This window comes from Anser anser (genome assembly GCF_964211835.1).
Source record: "Anser anser genome assembly, chromosome: 2".
Lineage (NCBI taxonomy): Eukaryota > Metazoa > Chordata > Aves > Anseriformes > Anatidae > Anser > Anser anser.
In genome coordinates this window covers 62,035,415-62,056,460 of record NC_139721.1, presented here as the reverse complement: position 1 = coordinate 62,056,460, position 21,046 = coordinate 62,035,415, and the positions used below count along the sequence as shown (strand labels likewise).

Here is a 21,046-nt window from a genome sequence, read left to right as displayed (position 1 = left end):
ATTTTACAAGATTTACTCATTTTCAGGTACCTAATGTAGCTGCTAGCATGCATGCACAACAATACAATTTATATGGTAAATGGAACCAAATAATGGCTTCACTGAATGTTATGGCTGCACTGAAGGGAAATGTCACGGTAAATAGCTGCCAAATTATGGATCATGCCGAAGTGTCACAACTGCACTAAAGACAAATAGCACTAGAGGCTATTGCCACTGTGACGCTTTTGAGTTATGAAGAAGAGGAGCAGCCTGATGTGAGCCTCTTTGTGTCCTCATTATAGCAAAGGGTTACTGGTGCAGCGTACAAGAAAACCTAGTCCTACGTGGTGGCTAGTTATTAATCTGTTCTTTTCCAACATAACAGCTGTAGCACAAGAGAGAATCTTTTCCTTGCTTTATAAATACATACACACACACACACAAACAAAGAAAAACCTGCAGGTTTTATGAATGTAAATGTGTACGGGAAATGACTGGTAATGGAAAAATGTTGTAATAAAATAATCTAATCAAAGAATATTATTAAATTTAACATCGTATGTGTCTGAAAGCTTTAGTTGCTTCTTATGCAGATAGATGTGTGAAATATAAGCAATAATGCACTTTCTCTCTTTGTAAAGACTTGAGTAGTAAGGACATTACCAACTAAATTGCTTCTTCTAAACTGAAGTGTGTCCCGGTTTCTTTCATTTTAATGGGAGGGTAATAAAGATGAAAGACTAACATTTTAACTGATGGATCCCTTAAGCTACAGAATCGAAATTTATTATGTTTTGAGGGAATATGCTAAATCCTGAAATGTGGAAAGAAGCAGGGAAACCCCAGGTAAAAGAAAAGTAACCTTTTTTTTTTTAATGACACATTTTTATGAATGGAAAACTGCATACTGCTCTTACTTAAGCTGAGAAAACAATATTGTTCTGTCTTTGGGGGGTGGAAAAAAAAAAGGAGGAAAGGAGATATTTGGGGGGAAAAAAGGATTTGAAAATGGAGGGCCATAGCTCAGCAAGTGGCCTCATCTTTGCAGGATCACTTTTCAAACCCTGCCTGCAGCGTTCAGGGGAGTGAGCTTGATGCTCTGCACACTATTGTACACCCCACAAACGCACCATCCATAATACAGCACAATTGTCAGTCGCTGTTTTACAGAGGGGCCAGGGCTGAACAATCATGGTGGATAAATTACTTTTCTATTCTACAGCAAGTGGCCTTCCTACCATGTGAAGCTTAAGGTCATTGGCAGGGCAGCGAGGGGGAAGCTTATATATTAGTTAACTCTAATGCACTAATAGTGTTCAGATAGAGGAACTGTACCAATTAATTACAGTTAGGTTTGTTCTTGGAGATGGGGGAGAAGACTTGAAGAGTTACTGTGTTGAGATACAGACTTTTGTATGTATGTATATGTATGTGTGTGTATGCATATATGCACATATCTATGCATATATATGTATATATGTACATATCTGTATGTATTTTGCTTCCTTGCTACTTCCCCCAAATAAAGAGAAATTCCTGTAGCTAACTACTTGCTTCTTTTTTTTCCTTTTAATATGTGCATTAAATCCTTTAATATTCATTGTTGCAAGAATCCAGTTTTCAGAAATAAAAAATATTCTAAAAATATTTTTTTTTAACCGTAGCAGCACATTCTACTTGCAGTTTTTACTGTGTAGTCTGGGGGGGGGGGGGGGGAAGAAAAACCTGTCAAAAATTAGGTGGAACATCCTTGAATAGCAATTAGCATGCCCAGAATTTATTTTATGTACAACGCGGTGGCAAGTAGCTGCTTCTTATTAAATGAAAATCCTGTATTATGTACTTCAGGAACATTCCAACTAATGAGTATGTAATGTCCTTAGTATAACACAGAACTTCTTTTTGTGTTCACAACCACAAGATGCTGGAAACTTGACAAATGATATCATTTAAGACAGATGCCTGCCTTAGGGACCTGTTTTTTGGCTTCCTGTTTCTGGTTTTTATTTCAATAACATTTGTAATTGCCACAGGATCTGTACCTGTGTAGTGCTTTAACCCCTTCATATATACCCTGTCGCTTTCACTTCTTGGGTAGATGCTTGGTAATTTTATTTTTTTTCCCCTCCCCAGCTGGGGTGTTGTTCCTGTCTCTCAAGCACAGATACACACATAAATAAGCGCTGGCTTTATTAGACCAGATGAAACGGTAACATTAGAGAAAGTAAACGCTTGCTGCACTCGCTGTGTTTTACTGGCGCAGAAGTACACGCAGACCAGGCCCAAGGAGAAAAATAAACAACAAGCTGTCAGGTACGGCCTGCTGATTCTCAGCGAGTTAGAACAAAATTCAGCAGACGCCGCATAGGTACAGAGTACCTTGATCTCAGTTTTACTTCCCAAAGTCTACTCCCCCTGCCTCAAGCTCACATTCGTTACCTAGATTACAGGGTGGGGTGGTTTTGGACACGGCTTTAATTTGTTGCTGGCTATCAGGGCCCTTTTGGTGGTGCAGGCTCAGCACGAGCTGCGGGTCCATGCTGCACCTCCCGCAGGGCCCACATGGAATAAAGCCCCTATCACAGGACAGGAGCGGTTTGCAGCTCCCCAGGCGCTCGGCTTGGAGCCCAGCAGGCCTCACAACCTCAAGCAGTTAGTGGCAGTCAGTGGCACGTTCCCTCTCTGTTCAGCTTTTTCATCAGTCTTGCAAAAACGTTACCAGCAGGCTGTGCATGAGAAGCTGGTGTGGCTCTGCACGGGGGAGTTTCCATCAGGAGACTCGCTAACTCCTACAGGCAGCACAATAGCCAGAAATGAGGGCTTGGAAGCACCAGGAGATCTTGGCACCTGTCCCGTAGGTGCTCATTTCCTGCTTGGCCAAAGCATCGCGCTCTCCTTGACTTAGGGTGCTTTCCCATGTCATTCGGAACCAAGAAGTTACGTGCAAGCCTTCTATCCCAGGGCACGTGGCATTGCTGCACCTGCACTCCTAAGCGACTTTGTCCCACAGCGTGTCAAACAGCCTCGTCTCTCCTCAGCGCCAGGGCTGAGGACACCGCAAATGTGACGAAACCTCTCCGTTCGCTGTAGGACCGGACCGCCCACCGTGCAAACACACCCTGCGGGCCTTCCGTGGGAGAAGGGGGAAGCATTTATCTTCCCTAACAATAGGGAGGTCAAAAGGACCAAGCGAGGGCCGCACCAGGTCACTTCAGCTGCCGCGGAGCGTGTTGGTGGGGGAAGTACGCCGGCACGCAAATCTCACTGCGTGCTCCAAGGAGCTGTGCACAGGCTTCTTCTGTCTTCAGAATGATAACGCCAAGGTGCTAGTGCACAGAGGGAGGAGGAGAGGCACTGCGTGTGTCTCTGGAGGTGGCAAGGCACGGTGACAGCACACCCCAGGTGAGCCATGAGGCCGGCAGCCAAGCACTTCCAGCCGCCCAGGAACCCACATTCCACTGAAATAGGTTGTCTGGGTTGTTTGGCAAGTCTGATTGCTGCAATAAAAAAATAAATAATAATAAAAAAATACTCCGACTTCATTCACGTTGGCATGACATCGTCGGCGTGACCGTTTCTGGCAGGCTATCAGAAAGTTTTATTTGCATCCAGAGTTTTGAAAGCCGTTTCATAATGTTAAACAAGGATAACGCTGCAAACGTCTGGCTGATTTGCCCCTTGACACCTATGTGTAATCCCTCATTGAAGCCCTAATGAGCACTCTCCTCGGGCTGCCTTACTTTCAGAATAACCCCTGTGCACAAGTAGCGCAATGCACCTTCGCTTCTCGCTTAGGGTGTGGCAGGAGTAGCCCGAAGGAAGTGGATGAAGTATGTTATTTTTCCTGTGTTCTTGGTAATCTAGATACAGCATCAGTTATTGGATCATTTGGCTTTGTAGCGAGCTAGGGAACCTCACTCTGCTATCACAAGCACCTACAAATGAGAGAGATCTGGGGGCAGCTCCCTGTCCTGGTAAATGAGGAACAAGGATAACACTGCTGAAATCAGTGCAAAAGTGCTCTCTGAGGAGAACCTGGCTCTACTTTCCCTGCATGTGTGCCCACGTGGCTAGAGAAAGCAGCTAAGATATTCCTGCCTAGCTTCAGACCACAGCAAAACGTGCCAGAGCCTCCAGGTAACCCCCAGAGCCACGGGAGATGGGGTGCGCTCACAAGCATCAGTGCTGCAAGAGCGATGTGGCAACAACAGCACCTGGGTGGTTCAAAGCTGTCTGCCGAGAGATGATGGCAAAGCCAGTCCTGCTCAGAGAAACTGCTGTGAAGGCAGCCCATTGATTATCAGGTGTCTTTCTTCTCTAAATGATTTCAAGCATGAGGGACAGATTAGCACCCGTCCTAGTGTAGAAGACGACCCCAACACCGGAATCCTGAGCTACTTAATAGTTCTTCTTCCCTTAACTTCTCAAATTAGATTTCCTCAAAAAACTTCTCTTTCTCTCCCTTCATCAAAGAGACTGAAATAATTATAGAGGGACAGGCCACTGGAAGTATTTCAGGCTTTTTCTCTCCCTTTGCAGAGGAGAGTTCAGTTACCCTTGTCTTATGACTAACCTAAACCTAACAAAGAACACAGTTTTGCCTAAAGGCTCTGCAACAAAATTTGAGTGGATTTATGGCAAATACATACAGTTTCCATTTTACCACAGAAATAGACATTACTTTACTTTTCAGCTTAGAAGATCTGCTTATCCTGGGGGCTGGAGGAAGGACCCAAGGACTGTTTCCACCTAGATGATTTCATTTGCAGCATCTTTGGTTCCATCTGTTAATGCTACAGTTCTATGCGATGATGCTACTTCTACTGCATTTCTTCCTTTTGTACTTGCGGAAAGCTGACACGTTCAGCAGTCACAAAATAGATGTCATGGAGCAAAGAGGAAGGAGTCAAGTATTCCTCCTTTTCCATGCAGCTGATCTTGTAGGGGTAGGGGAGATAAGCAGGGGCTCACACAGTACAAGCCCAAATCCTACAAGGTGAATTGAGGGCTGTGGATAAAGCACGCTATAAGGAAAAAGGTTGTGTCTAGAGGGGGGCAAAGAAAGGACGTCAGCAGTGGCATGTTTAGGTGGATGGAGGAAAGTCAAGAGTTTTGCTTCACCTCGTCCAAGTTTATCAAGTGGCAACAGGCCTTTTTCCTGCATAGATCAGAGACCAACCTAAATCTAACAGCAGCACTTCACAAGGGTACTACAACAAGATTTCATGTCAGTGTTCTTGCTGTCTGTTTCTTCCAGTTTCTTGGCATAATGTCACATTTTCAACTAATTACAGGCAAACACAAGGTGGGAAAGCAAAGGCAATTTCTTTGCCTTCTGGAAATATGTTCTGTACTTCACCACACCCATCATATATAAACAGCATCGTAAAAAGCATCTCAATAAGGTCTTTACGACAGCTGAAGAGGAGCACAATGTGGCCTAGGTTTAAGTTACACCCCCAGCCATCCAAACAGTGGACAAATTTCTCCATCCTTGACAGATAGCCATACTGCATTGGAGGGAACACAGCATGGTGCTTCTCCAGCACCTGCACACCAATCACACAGCGAGCAGAAAGGCTGAAGGGACCCAAACTCTGACACTTGTACATCAGGCAGCCTGCATGAAGGCCTGAGTGACTGTAAGGAAACCACACAAGCACAGTTACGCTAAGGGCCTGCCTCGCTGGGTGCAAGAAGGTGCAACACCAGAGCACTGTGAGCGGACTAGTCTTTTTGTTCAACGTGGTATAAAGCAGTTGAAAAAGCACCGTCTCATCCCCTACCAGATGGCAGCCCTGGCGCCATGTCTGACAGGGGATGATTTTGTGCTGAAGCACAGGAGATCCTGCCACCTTGTACACTTCAGTGCTGACACTGATCTTCAATCAGCATTGCCCTGGCCTTCAAGGAAAATATGCCAAAATATCACAGACTTCCAAACAAAATGCAGATACTGAACTTTCTGAAATTTACCAGTGGCGTTTTACTCCTGTTCTGCACCTGAACCGTACCAACAGGGTGCAGCAGAAATGAGGGTTTTGGACTGCTGGCAGCAGGAGTGAAGCTTTGCACTCACAGCTCCCCAGTCGTGCCCCTGAGGGGAGCACTGCTCCTCCGCCCGCTTGGTGCGATGAGATGCTCAAAGCCAGGCTGGGCCACCTTGTGTCGTACACAGCCGCTATTGCACAGATGTCGCAGCAGCAGGTGCAAAATAAATACCTGGGTAATGGCAACCATTTGCTTTGCCTTCAGCTGCAGGCATCGGGTCTGATTTACTGGCAGCTAGAGAGCCTGGGTGAGCCGGCTTCCCATGGCTAGCCTCACCTTAACAGGAGTGGAGATGGCAGTGATGGGCACCAGGGACACGGCTGGGGAAGGGACTGTCTTGCTTCCCTCCCATGCCCCCCACTTCTCTGCCCCAGCTGGGGAACTTCACAGAGCCACAAAGCCACGCTGCCCTTTCCACGTTTGGACACGACGGATGTATACGGTCTGGAGCAGTCTTTGCTCAAGGCGCACAAAGTAAAGGAGGAGAGTGACATTTCAGTCTTTCATTGCAGAGTCATTGGGGTCATTCGCTGAAATTATAGACACCAGCTCCAGCAATGTTAACAGCCAACTTTAGATTATTAACCATCCTTTGGATAGCAGTACATTTATGGTGCCAGCGTGCAGAGAATTCCTCCAAATTACAGGGTGTCCTAACACAGCCGGTCAAACCACATGGACCTCGAGATGCAGCAAGCAGTGTAATTAAGGCTGTTTTCTCATTTGTACTTTCCCCAGCAGCACTCAAAATACACTCTCAGCCACTGGATGCTGCTCTTTGCATCAGGCTACGAAAGGAGAGTAGAGCGAAGGGTGCCTTAACAATAGCTCATTAAGGAGACCTCAAACATTTTCTTTTATTGCATTATTTATGTTTTGGGTGATCATAAAACACTATTTCCAGGGCAAAGTGCACTCAAGAAGCTTATTGGCCTGTAGGTGGTTTCATTTGATTAGATTTAGAAGGGAGAAAGCTACAGAAATCCCTTTTACCTGCTACTTTCTTGAAAGACCTGTTTCCACACAGCCCCACCCCCCGTCAGGCCATACATTTGCAATACCACTGAGATCCACCAAACTTCATTAGCCCTTGCAAATATTTCTGGGAAAGGCAGTGACCGTTTTTCCCCTAAGGCTCTGGAAATTCGTCTTCACCGCAACGATCACTGACATCCCTGGTAGGATCCATTTTTTAATGTAATGACCTCTGCAAACAAGCAAACAGAGAGGACCAAAACATTTAGAGTCCTGTGGAAATATTATAAAGCCAATTTCGCACAAAAGCATTCATATTAAAAAACTCAGCTGAAAAATAATAATAAAGCAGATAATGGTCACAAATGCTTATTCCCATTCCTTAAGTTATATTTTATAATTAGACTAGAACTGCTTTAATTACATTTTTTCCTTGTATTTTTTCTTTAATCTCCTACAGAGCTGCTCTTACTGTGTAACTCTGCTGAAGTACATTTTTTTACCTACGTACAGATCCAAGAATAAATGTTGGCCCTGGCCATGGAATATTCACTCACTTTCAAAACGTAAGTAAAAGAACCGAAACTAATTAACTGGAAACTGCCAGGGCTGAGAATTCCTTGTTTATAGAAGTGCAACAGTGCAACTCCAGCTCTTTAACTTTTCTTTCTGTTGCTTCTCTGCTATAAACATAACACTAATGGCTATTAAAGTTTAGCAAAAAAAAAAAAAAAAGCTGGAGGGGACAGAAACTATAAGACATTCCAAAGAGAACAAGGGGAAATTTAGGTTGCAAATAGAAGCTCTGCCATATAAGGAGCAGCTGCCAGGTCTGCTCCTTGGTATGGAGAGGGACTAAATGGATCCCCATGCCGGCATGTAAAAATCAATTAAGAGACAAGACAACAAACAGACAGAACTGCTCCTCATGCTCTTTTAAGCCCTGGAAATGTCTACTAAACATGCTGAATGTGGAGAATAATAACGTCTCAAAATTAAATGAGAAAGTATTGTTTAAGTAATTAATATGAGGTACAACTACTTCCATTCTCTGAGTCTAGTAGCTAAAAAAATGGAGAGATGAAGATGACAATTTTTGTTTTCTGTTTTTTTTTTATTGCAGTATCATAGGATTAGTTAAACTGTATCTCCAGCTTTCTGAATTACAGATCACCAAGACTGCCATCCGCAAATACAATGTGCTGGTATTCATCTTGTCAAGGATATATACTCAGAGGGCTATTTCTCTAATTGATAGGTTCATCATTCAATTCAAGATGCATAAGGATAGCTATTGTTATCTAACACTAACTATCATATGTTCTTATTGTTCCACACTTCTCTCCTTGTCAATAAAATCAAAGATATCCTATCTTAATCTTTAAGATTACTAAAGGAAAGTGCATTATTTGTTGACTCACCATGTTGCATTATTAAATGTTTGCAAGCAGTCTGCACGTCTCTCCACTGACATCCTTTAGTATTCAATTAAAAAATGGACAAGAGAATACACTGATACAAACAAATACTTGGTTAAATGAATATTTTGCATTGAATTCTCAAATTATTCTAATTCAGGTGCTTGATAGCAGACACACTGTTGAAATCAGGACAGCAATGCGAAGTGTGAGAATGATCTGCGTATAAAAGGGAAAAAGGCAGATTGCTTTATGGTGGAGCCATGGCAGAGGTTTGACAGGAAACACTTCTCCCAATACAGCTAAGCAAGGAAGGAGAACCCTATTATATGGATGAGTGAGGCCAGCAATGGCATCTTGTCATTCTAACTTGTATAAGTAAGCAAGCTTAATTGCTCCTTGTCTTTTCAAGATGACTTTTCACCAACAATCTCATTACCACACACATATGTTTATTGCCCATATCCAAGTCCCTTCACGCAGACCTGAATGCAATGAGGAGAGCAACAATATTATGTTATCCAGTAACACTGCTTTTTTTCCTCTCTATTTTATTTTTTTAACCAGATGGATGTGACCTGCCTTCTCCTTCTGCGACTAACAGGGTGACCAGAGGCAGCAGAACGTGCACCAGGATTGGAAAGAATAAAACCAGAGGGAAAGCAAGCTGTCAAGAGAACAGTGTACTGAAGAAGAAAAATGTAAACATGACTTCTATTTACCAAGATTAATATGTAAAGTTAACATGTTTGTCATGGAATACATTAATATGTATATCTTCCCATTATGTAGATCTTTCCTTATATTACTTATTAGAAAGGGATATAATCACAATGATGGGGCAAGGACGTCACTTAAAAATTAGGTGATGCCCAGTCAACATAATATAACTACTACAGTGTCATTTCTGATTTAGATGTAGCGATATCAGTGTAATTGCCGCTGGGAAGAAATTATAATGGCTGTTAATGATAAATAAAATGACAAGAAGGAGGGTCCTCTTTCACATGTAATTCCAAACAAAATTCAACTACTGACTTCCTTAAGCAACTCGGTGCCATTCATTGACAAAGAAAAAATAAGCAGGTTTTGTGTAGATGCATGGCCATAAAAACTGCACAGTAATTTTTCAAGTCTACACATAGACACTAAAGGTCTAGCGAGATTTCACCACACTATTTCCACTCAGGTAAGATGTAGCAATGAATCTCACGTGAGGGGAATATTAACACAAAGTTAAGATTATTCTAACAAAAAGCACTAGAGCTGACAAACACATAGGTAAGCAAAAATATGGTAAAGGCACATATACAATCATGTGTGGATACTTTGCATAGCCCCCACAAATACTCCAGCTTTGTCTCTGTAAACATGGGCAGCCCTAACCCATAGATCAAGAAACTTTCCTACATTGCTTTCATATCATAGAGGTGTCCAGAATGAGCTACACGAAGCAACATTTACCCATTGTGGATGCCTTGTTAGCCTAGTTGGGAGCATACTTCAAATCATTCATCCATTAAAATTCAGAAAACCAAAGTTTTATTACTAGTTCTAACATTAAGAGCAAAGACTATGCCTTCCCATCTGTGAAGACCAAGAGTCCACTCCTTTCATTCCCTCTGATTACAGATGAATTAAAACACAATCAACACTATACTTCACACCCCATGAATAATACAGCTCCACTCTATAAAAGCATAAAACCCAACAGCATGCCATACATATTAGTAGGCATCTAGGAAAGCAGGTGAGTATAAGCAAATCTGTAGTCACATGTCAATACTCCCAGTCTCCCACTATCCAAAGCTGGGAGACTGCCTAATACATAAATGCTTGCCCTGTGTTTAAAATGCCAGCCCCTCTTAAAAGAGTAATAACACATACCTGCCATTTACTCTTGTTTTGGGGTCTTCAAAAATCAATGGGTAGATGATTTTGTAAGGGTTAAATTTGAAAAATGAATTAAAAAAAACATACACACACACTAATGCAGGCAGCATTAGTCTACCTATCCTTTTGTTATCATAGCTAGGTTTTTAGTTACCTGTTAGTCAAAGACAGTTTAAAAAATAAATAAATCAGCCTTCACCTGGATAATAAACCTGGCCATTTTCAGCTGAGACCAATTTGCTAATTTAGTTCTAGCTGATGCAAGCACTTCTGCAGGTGGTTTACTCCAAAGCACATATAGCCAGAGAGGGCAGGGGCAGTGAAAGGAGAGAAGGTACAAAAATGAATGTTGCGTAACGTGCTTTGTGAAATGTGGCAAATTAACACAGGCAGGACCCTGGTAAAACATTTGAACCACCAGTCTAGCATTTTGACATATGCAGGATTTTTTTTCAAGTTGGTGGTCTATTTTACTACAGGGTATGTCAAGGGAGTGCAGCGATCTGCCAACCCCCACCTAATTGCTTTGGCTCCTTTGCATGAAGATCATTTGTTGATAAAGTTGTTACAGGCACATTTAGGCAACAGGTTTTTATAGGATGCCTGGTGCTCTTTATAATGCAATTAGTTTCATTTAGTATATGCTTTTTCATCTGCAGTGTTGTTCTTTTGCTGGCAAAAACTAGCAATGAAATCCACACCCTTTGGTGGCTGAATCTTCCCTCATGTTTCCTAAATGAGCCCTCTTTCAGAAGAGAACTGTGATCAAAGAAGCAGCTTTACTTAATGTTTAGTAAATGGGATTTCATTCTATTTTAGTGCCTATCTTATGTTTAGGAGAGTTAGAAGAGAATATAGACCAGGACTGGTCTTCTCTGTTTGCCAGCTTTGCAAAAGATGCTAGGAACACTTTTAGGAAGCAAAGATGCATCTAGATACACCTCTAAAGCTCTGTGAGGAGAAGCCTTCCTATGATTTCATATGTTGAAAGGCTCCTTACAAGCATGCTTGGACAGTTAATGAGCAGCTACCAACTCGCACCTCCAAACTTCTGCTCACCAGAAGAGTATCAAGGAGACTCCTCAGGTCCCCAAGCATCTGCCTTTGCTCCGACAACAGCAGGGCTCTCTAGACAACAGGACACACACATAACATCAGATGCTGCAGAAGTGCAATATTCCTAGTTCGCTTTTAGCCTGTGCTGGCATTAGCATATGAGATATCCCTCCCATGCACCACGTGTAACCCAACCCAGTTGGCATTCACAGGATAGGAATGATCCAGCCCTGAAAAAGAGTTGATCTGAGCACCTACCTGAGAGGACAGCAGAGAAGTAAACACAGCTCCTCCAAGGTGATTTAAATCCACACTTCTTAGAAGCACCACAAAAATATGAACGCTATTTTTGGATAGGGATATCCTTTTTTTGAAGCTACTCTGCTCAATATGTGTTATTTATGTTGACTGTAATAGGAACCAGAACTCAGACACCCTACTCCTAACTGGCTGTCATAATCCTGGAAGCACCTAATCTAGGCAACTCCAGGAGCATCCAGATTTTGATCCAATCACTCCTGGTACCTGCACTTGATGCAGAAGATATTATTCACCTTCCAGAGCAGGTTCTGGGTCCTAGCTGTGCTCCAGTAACTGATACGAAATACTCATCCAGCTCTGGAAACAGAGCACAGGTTTCCTCTCTCCCATGTGACCACCAGACTAAACAGTCCGTTCAGGTTTGCTGAGTCTCCCTGACTTAGTCAATGTCTGTAAATCCCACGCAAAACACACCAGCATCAGCAGGAGGCCCTGAAAGCATCCCACCCCAAAGCTAGTCTATCAGCATGTTGTAACGCCCTTGCTGGCTGAGGACAGAGGGCTGCTGCAGCTCTCCCAGATGGGCCTGCAGAAGGAGCTTCTCCAGGCCAGGTACTACTAGCAGGGCTGAAATTTATCCAGAATTAACACCCAGCTGACATAAAAACTCTCAGCCTTAATAATTGCTGCCAGTGGACACCTGGGTTTTGCAATGTGCTAGGGAAACAGCAGGCAGGTGTCTGTGCTGGGGCTTTGGCACGAGCCTTAGCAGCACCCTCACCAGAAGCAGCTCTGCCAGCTTCCTCCCGAAAATCCCACCTCACCCCAGCCTCGGTCAGGCTGGTGCCTTACACTTTTTTGTTGTTGCTGTTGTTGTTTTTAACCATGGGCCATAGCACTGTGTGATTGTGAATGCCCTTCATAAAAATGTTCAGTCCTGCACCCTTGAAGAAACGCTCGGAGTCCTCGAAAACTTCACGCTTCCCTGCTCTTCCCCAGATGCTACACAAACGATTTGAACTAAAAGCACGATAATGGTCCAAACCACCTCTTCCAGCCCCATTGTTCTGAGGTTGACCTTTCTAGGGAAAGCATTTCCCTTTGGTCATCGCTGACCCAGGCAGCAAGGCCTGCAGCAGGGAGCAAGCAGAGCTAGCACCTTGGTTTCCCTGTACTGCTGCCTCCTGCAGCCTCTAGCCCAGCTCTTTTTGTTTACTGCTCTTCCTGAGTGGGAGGTAGAGGACTACCTGTGATCTTTGTGACTATGGGGATAAAAATGGATGGCAGAGTATCGCAATGAAATGTGATGAGATGAAAAACACTCCCTATTCTAATCCCTATTACTTGCAAAGAATCAACACAATATAATGAGCAGTTATTGTTTTGCAGCTCCCTTACATCCCTAATGGGAATAGTCGCACAGATTTCAAAATCTATCGCGCTCCTGAGCATGAATAATCTCTGTTTGAAAGTACCTTATTGCATGTGTGTCAGCTTAGGTGGGTTAGTGAAGGGGCCAACTAAAGGAAAAGTAAACTGGCTATAAAGTCTCCTGAGAAAGGGCCTGATTCAGCCAAAAAATGCCTGAGACAGGGCTAACTGCAGGCAGGCACTGAAGTGCCAAGCAGTGGGGAAGGAGAGCAGGGCATTGCTTGCATTCTTTGAGGAAAGCACATGGGTTTTAAGTGCTTTGCGGAGCCCAAGCCTAAACTAATAGCATTGTATTTCTTGTTCACTGAGAACAAAAGCAGAATGGTTTGGGATCACTATGACCTAGATGCTATCAGAGGTTAGCAAAAATGACTGGTCAGACCTGTCAGGGCTAAACAGCTGCATCAAGCAATGGGGGGGGGGGGGGGGGGGGGGGGTGTAGGTCTAGGGGAGGAGGGCACCCGAGTTGCAAATAGAGAGACAGAGGAGCAGGAGGAAAAGATGGAAACTGCGTGTCCTGAATACGTATGAACGTGTGTGTTCGCTGCAGCTGAAGCTCGGGTCTTATCATTTGCATATACACAGATCGCCGGACATCTTTCGACCAACCTTTCAGAAGCAACCTTATGGCACCATGACTCCCATGCTCTTAGCACTCCTTGGGCTCCATTTCCATAAATTACAGTACAAAGGGATAATAGGCTGTTAGCAGTCCCAGCCTTGCATGACATACAAAGCACCAAATGCAGGAGTATTTTCTGTGCCATCCTGTGCCCCTTTTGTGGACCAGGTGTAGCCCCACTAACAAAACACAGTGGTGTGCCAGCAGTTTCTGACCTGATTGCAAAGCTAACTAAAGCTAATTTATCATGGCAGGCTAATCAGGATGACAAGGTTGGGTAGGTGACATTCTCCAAAATCTCCAATTTGTTGTGATTTTTTTTTTTAATCCCCTTAGCAATTTATTTTCTGTATAGCAAAGTTTTCCCCAAGAATGTTCCAAAATATAGTCAAGGTTAACCATGCTGTGAGCTTATTCAATATTTATGATTCTTTTTTATTTGTACTAGGACTTTTTGGGGACTCCAAATAGTCCATTAATCAAACAGAGTGACAAAATAGGCCATTTGACAATTTGTACAGGGGCTGCATTTTTTTTTTCTGCTCAAGAATAAAGAACCAACTTAACTTCATCAACAGTTCCTGATTAATTGTTACAAAGTGTCATCCATAAATTTTCCTTCGATCTAATAATCCTTTCAGAAGACTTAACAATATCCCCAGTGATTTGGGTTTTATTGAGGGCTGAGTTCCAGGAGAAGCAGTGACACAAATAGCTCAAGTGAACTGAGACACCTCCGTGGACAGTCTTCACAGAGTTGACAGTTCTGAAATACAATTATCAGTGTGATCTGCTTAAGAATTCATCATCAGCTCCTGCCTTCTGAAGACTTAAAAAAATACCGAGGCATACAAAGAAAAAGAGGTGATAAGAAGGCATCATTTTCTTCCAGCCTCATAACTGTAAATTGAAGAAAATTATTTTCTTTGCCTGCAGCTCATTGGCATATAGGCAGCATTATATTATAATTTCATAAGCATAAATCCTTTGAATAAATTTCAGAAGAATAACTGAATTAGAAATGCAAGTAAAGTATCTAAAAAACTTAACTGTACTAGGCAGGAAAAATTGGATGCAAGTAAAACCGGCACAGGGAGATTTACTGTCTGCCTGCTCATCCTCTGTCTGCGAAGGGAATACTCCCCCACTCCTCCCACCAACCTGATCCAGCTAAGGTAAATTTTAAGGAGGAAAAAAAAAAATGTTAATTTCAACGATCATTTCCATACGCAGCAGGGAAATGTGAAATCGAACCCACCTTGCTGCCTGCTTTTACAGGGTTTCAGCTGTATTTTATCATTAATTAATCCTGGAGATACAACAGGCTTGGGGTTTGTTGTAAGTATTGTTATTTGTTTATTTATTAGTAGTAAGCATATGGGAGATCAAAAAACATCCCTCCCAACTGTTCCCTAGCAACAAGTCAGTCAGTTATTCACACGGAAGTCATCCCAAATGTGTTCACAAAGTAAATTTTGGATGAAGCTCTTGCCCCGTCCCACGGTGCTGGTGGTCGCCGTCCAGCAGCAGCCTGGGAACAGCACGAGGGCTTCTTCATCGGCAGCAATAACACACCTCCGTCAAGAGGCCCTGGGGAAAGGCTTGGTTTTATCCTTGCTTCATAAGACGGTCGCAAGTCAGGAGATCAAAGTTAAGCCTTGTTATTGACTTTCTGTCCAATGTGGGCGAGTACTGGCTCCTCAGAGTTACCTGCCCTCCCATGGGAACCTGGGCTATCATCTCGCTCTGACTCAGTGACCCATCTCTAAAACGGGCATGTTAGTATTCATATTCTCCACTACATTTTTTTTCTGTTTTATCTATTATGATGTATGTGTTGCTATTATGGAACATCTTTAGTTGATCTCGATTGCTAAGGCCACGGCCAAATTTGGTGCGAAATTCCCAGGATTTTGAGTGGAGAGGGTTCAGTACGAACCTAAGTATGAAGAGCATGAATTACCACCCAGGTTGTCTGAACTATTGTGAAACCCACGCGACCACACAGTTGAAGCCGTGTACATATTTACACTTTGATTGACCTATTGATGATTCACAAAGGCAGAGGAGCTCCAGGAGCAGCCCAGGGGAACTCCAGAGCCAGGGCAGGTGGTTGGCTTCTTTAGCCTGCTTCTGTATGTAACGTGGGTACCCAGGTCGTCTTTGCTGTTGCCAGATGTTCTTCCTGCCCAATATACTGTGTCCCAGCACCTTCTACATGGTAAAGATGCAGTGCTTCCTCCAGTTCCTGCAGCTTCCATGCAGGCTAGAGCAACGTCAACATGTAAAGAGCATGTAATAGCATAACAACCTTTAGCATACAGGGCAATTTATAGCCATCACAGGGCATGGTGCTTCTCACTTTACACGCTGTTTGGGTATTAATCAGTTACACCACACCTTGAAGTTACAGCAGTTTCAACACACAAAACTTTCATACGTTGCACAATGTGGGCTGCTCAGCATGCATCAACCTGAAAGACCACAGGGGAAAACTCAAGATATAACTCTGTAATACTGTGTGCTAAGGTTCACCAGTGGACTTAGATAAATGGATTTACACGAGTGGTGTAATGTTTATGTGGAACTTACAGTAAGAATCAGATGGCCATTTCAACTAGACAGTAGGAAAATTAAGCTAGAGGAGGCAGTCATCTAGCTAATTTTGCTAACTTCTGTTGGGATCTCAGTACAGTTAAATTAGTCACAAACATGGAAAATATGGATCCCCCCCCCCTCAAGATTACTAGAAGAAACTGGAGACAGGGGAAGAAGAGTGGGGAGGGATCAACTTTCCTAAAGGAACTGCTTAAGCCCACTGGATGATTTCCAAGGACTCATAACCCTTTTGGACCAAAGTGAAATTTCCCTGTAACACATTGATCAATAGCTGTAATGTGTTGTCTGCTCTCCAATGGCCCTCTCATGAGGGCCATACTTCATGCTAGGCTTCAAAACTGGTCCCTCAGCAACTTTAACAGATGACTTATTAGAAAAAAAATCACACAAAAAAAATCTGTTTCCTTGGTTCTTGGACTCTTCTCCCACTCAAGAATAACTGAACTGCTCTTATCTTAAACTATTAAAAATTTACATTTTGCCAGAGACCAGGCCTGGAACATTTTATCCTGATAAGTAAAGCATTCAGAAAGCTCTGAGCAACTCAAAACAGAGGATTAGAATGGAAATTCTCAAATACACATGACACACTTTGCTACCACTCTTGCAGCTGCTTCTGTGGCAGGGCCGATCATGCAGCCAGTGAACACACTCTTGTGTCTTTTCATTGATTTCAGTGAGATTTGGAGGAAAGAGATTCTAGGGGCCCTGGGTTTCTGGTTTTCATGTGCTGTGTCTTCAGACCCTGAAAATAAAAGTCAACTAATTATTAACTTCTCACTAAAAAATTAAGTTTAACCTGATCCTTCCCCAGGATGAATCCAGGGGATCTTGGGGCTGTTCTCATATTTGCCACCTCACCAAAGCAAAATGGTGGAAAAAAAAATCTGGTCTTGTTTTTAATACGGTTGCATAGAGGCATGGCTCTTGTCTCTCATACCTCTTTTTGGCTTCTTTCCTGACTCTATTGGTATATGAGACTGGGAACTTTTTGTGCCTTCAGCTTTCCTCAGGACATACTGGCATGGAGGACGGTGAGAGAGGAGGCTTCTGTAGAAAGGCAGCATTGACTTAGACCATGTGGTATTTTTCTTGGCTTTTTCTCTTTTGATCAATGAAGAGACGACTTGTATCCATCCCTGAGATTTTCCCACCTATACATCTCTGTCTCCCCAGACTTCTGTGCCAGGGTAATGTACAGGGAGTTGCTGTGATCCACAGAGGAATTGCATTGGACGCTCCTTGCAGGCAGAGAGCCTTGTTCCCCAGTACAAGATGCAGGGACTCATACATCAGAATGCATACAGGCACGCATACAAGCAGGGCCACGAGAACAGCTAAACCATGGCAGGGAGGACTCACGGCAGTTTTAGCCCAAATGAACACTACTGGGCACCTCCACTTTCTCCTGCTTGACACAGCCAGGTCCGAAGTACACAGGTACAAAGTTTGGCAAGTGGGGTATGTGGCTGCAAGGGTGAGATATTTGTAGAGCTACGAGTTGCCTTTTTTTTTTTTTTCTGGGCAAAAATATTGTCACTTTTTTTCATCAATTTAATTAGATACAATTTGTCTCTGCTTTTCTCTGCAGCATTTGTTTACTTTCTCATCAGGACCAACACAGGCCAATTAGTGCAGTGTAATTGTTTAACCTAGTCAGTGCGCTGCACTGGGAAGAGGGGTGCGCTGGCTGTGAGGGAGGCAGGGATGAAGGAGCAGTGAGGGGCTGTGGTGTGGTGCAAGGGCCTTCCAGAGGGGCTGGAAGTGTGCCCGGCTCCGGCAGCCCAGCGGCCCAAATTCCTCATTCTCTGTCACCACTATCGCGGTACCGTCAATTCCCAGAGCTAATTCTTCAACCGCGCTGCACCCAAAGCACTGCGCAGCATTATCTCCTTCCTAGGATGCCCCCTGAAAGCAAAATCTACTGCAACCATAGAAACCAGAGGACTTAAGTGATGTGTCATGTACACGTGCAGCCTCTGTTTGCAGTACCTTTGCCAAGAACACAATGTGAGAGCCTGTAAGGAGGTTTATTTCATTCTTTCATCCCATACCTCTGTAAAGATAGACGGTATCAGCCACAAAATAAGCGACGAATGCTTGCTTCCTTCTCCAGCGTTTCACAGGGCTTCCAGAGGAATGGTGCACTTGCTGTGATGGGTGGAGATGCAGGCAGAACAAGGGTGTCTGGATTGATTCGGTAGGGATCCCAGTGCCAAGTGTGGCTTCCTCAGAGAGGGGGGTAAGCGGAAGAAGAGGCAGTGGGTGAGATCAATGCAGTGAAACATCTGAAGTTGCTTTGGCTCTGTTGGTCGGCTTGCGTTTCGGTCAAACGCATGTAGATGTGCCATTGCTTGGAAGGAGTTTTGCATATGCCTGGATAAACTATTCACTTTTTTCTTTCCTTCCCTTTACTGTGGAGAGCAGGGGAGGGAAAAAAGACCACTCAGGTGGTGGACATTGCAAACGTACACCAGCCTTGCTTGCCAGAACTACCTCAGCTACAAAAGAAAGAGAGGTATTTTAAAATGAAAAAATAATCAAGGAGATGAAGAAAATACCTTTCCTTTTTTTTTTTTCTTTTTCCTTCTGTTTCTTTCATTCTTCTTTTAAATCAGACCGATGTTGTGATTAACTTGCATTCTGCAGCACAGTTGATGTGACAGTCAACCAAATTAATCCCATTATGCAAAACCCAGTTCACAAGTAGTTTTTCTTTTTCTTTTTTTTTTTTTCAAAATTATGTCAATTTCCCCATAAATTGGAGAGACCATGTCAGTTTTCTGTATTGCACATAGACATTACACAGTGCTGTATGTCTATATTCCTTTAATGCAGAAAGATACAAATTTTAGCTCAGTGGCGCAAATTAAGATTCATAACTTTAATGCTGATGTTTCTGTTTACATGAGGCTTGTAGGAGAATTTCCATTAGTTTTGGCATTCATTTTCATTCCTGCATTTCATAACTACCAACTATGAGGAAAGCAAGGATAAAGAGCTTTAAAAAATAACCAACCAGCCGCTTGAAATAAAAATACTTAATTACTTTGATAATGGAAGCATGGCTTTCTCTCCCACTTCTTCTTTCCCCCCCTTCTTCCATTTTAAAGGAATTTGCTGCCTGTGGTAAACAAGCCTCCTCTGGGCTCCCCGTCGTGCGCGTAGTGTCAGGCGGCTGGAGCAGAAGACGTTTCCACAACTGCTATCCTTTTAGCTGAATGTGGCCATGCAGTAGGTGGCCAAATCTGCTTGGCTTTCACCGTGATCTGTGAATTCCCTGCATCCAACCAACTTGTCAAATTAAAACCTTTCCTGCTCTGCACTGAAGAACAGACGTGATATGGAAGCTTCTTGCACTCTAGCCCTTTGTCACCGGCACGCTGAGCTCCCAACATCTGCTCGCTGGACTCAGCTTTTGCACCTTGTTCATTTATAATGCAGAAAACCTCGGCTTCCTCTGCCCAGGATCTAATGTGTCTCTGATTGAAAAAAAGAAAACCAGAAAAGGGGATGTCAGGTGGGGAGGGGAAGAGAAATTGAGGCTTTAATGTCTACGTTAATCCCTGATTTGAGAATAAGTATATTTTTTTAATGGGGGGGTGGGGGATTGTACTTTTTTATCCCAGTAATGCTTTCTTGTACAGTGAATTGTTGACTTTTTTCCATGCTTTAGATTTATTAGACATGTGTCAAGTTGTCAGCCTCCTACCGCTTGCATTTGTGTCCACCTTGCAAACAGCAGGGAAAAATATTTTTTTCCCTTCTCTCTCTCTCTTTCTCTCTCTCCCATGAATGTTCACTTCTTGGCAGCTCTGAAACAAATTTTGAACAGTTGCTGTTCCTATTGATAGCAGTAGTTTGATGTTAAAAAAAGGGGGTTTTATTTTCCCCCAAGTTTCTGACATATACTGTCATATCATCTCACATCCTACCCTGATGCATCAAAACTAAACCAAACCAAAACAACAACAACAACAAAAAAAGATGCAGAAAGAGGGGGAGGGCATAAACCAGCATGTTCACACAGCTCCTGAGCCACCGAAGAACACCCGCCCATCTGTTCACCATTTCAGTCCCTTTGTTCTATCTTTATTATACGTATTCCTCAATAAAATGAATTCCTGCTACTCTGATGACATTTCAGCACATGCCTCTTCACTGGCGTTTGAAGTGCCTGTGAGGATCCCCGCGCTCCCCTCCCTGCGTTTGCCACCGACGCTGAGCCGCGGCTCCGCTCGCCAGAGGAGCCGGGGAGACGAAGCCTCCCGGACCACAAGCGGCTCCTCACGGCTCAAACACCCAGCATGACTGGGGTCTTGGGGAGCACACGCCGTGGGGGTCATCCTGCCAGCATGGGCCCACATGCCGGGAATCCTGTGTTGTGTATTTGCCGGTGGCTGGGTTTCATCGGTAGCTCAGCGCCTCTCCAAGGGGCAGGGATTTCTGGGCAGGTATTAGCTATTTCTTTCCACCCCAGGGAATGAATGTGTAGACTTGATATTTTGATGTCTACCCTCACACTCCAAAATTCACGTACCTGCTTATCTAACCTTTAGGCAGCCATATTTTAGCCACGGCTATCTCAAGCTGTTAGCAGTTCCTTTCCTTTCCTGACTCATATCCTTCTAGTCCAGCCACGTACCTTCACAAACTGTAAAAAGTCCTGTTGCAATACTAGCTTCCCACCTGGCTATCTGACTACCTTTGCCTCCTGTCACGGAATGGTATTTCTAGA

General features: G+C 43.6%; 1 long non-coding RNA gene across 1 annotated transcript; it reads right to left on the bottom strand.

Annotated features, from left to right (window-relative positions):
- Window positions 1-1,717: 1,717 nt before the first annotated feature.
- On the bottom strand, window positions 1,718-12,714 carry LOC310893250. The gene is made up of 2 exons (XR_014578843.1): window positions 11,634-12,714; window positions 1,718-3,479 (listed from the first exon to the last, which is right to left on the bottom strand). It is a non-coding gene; the product is annotated as an uncharacterized lncRNA (long non-coding RNA).
- Window positions 12,715-21,046: the final 8,332 nt, after the last annotated feature.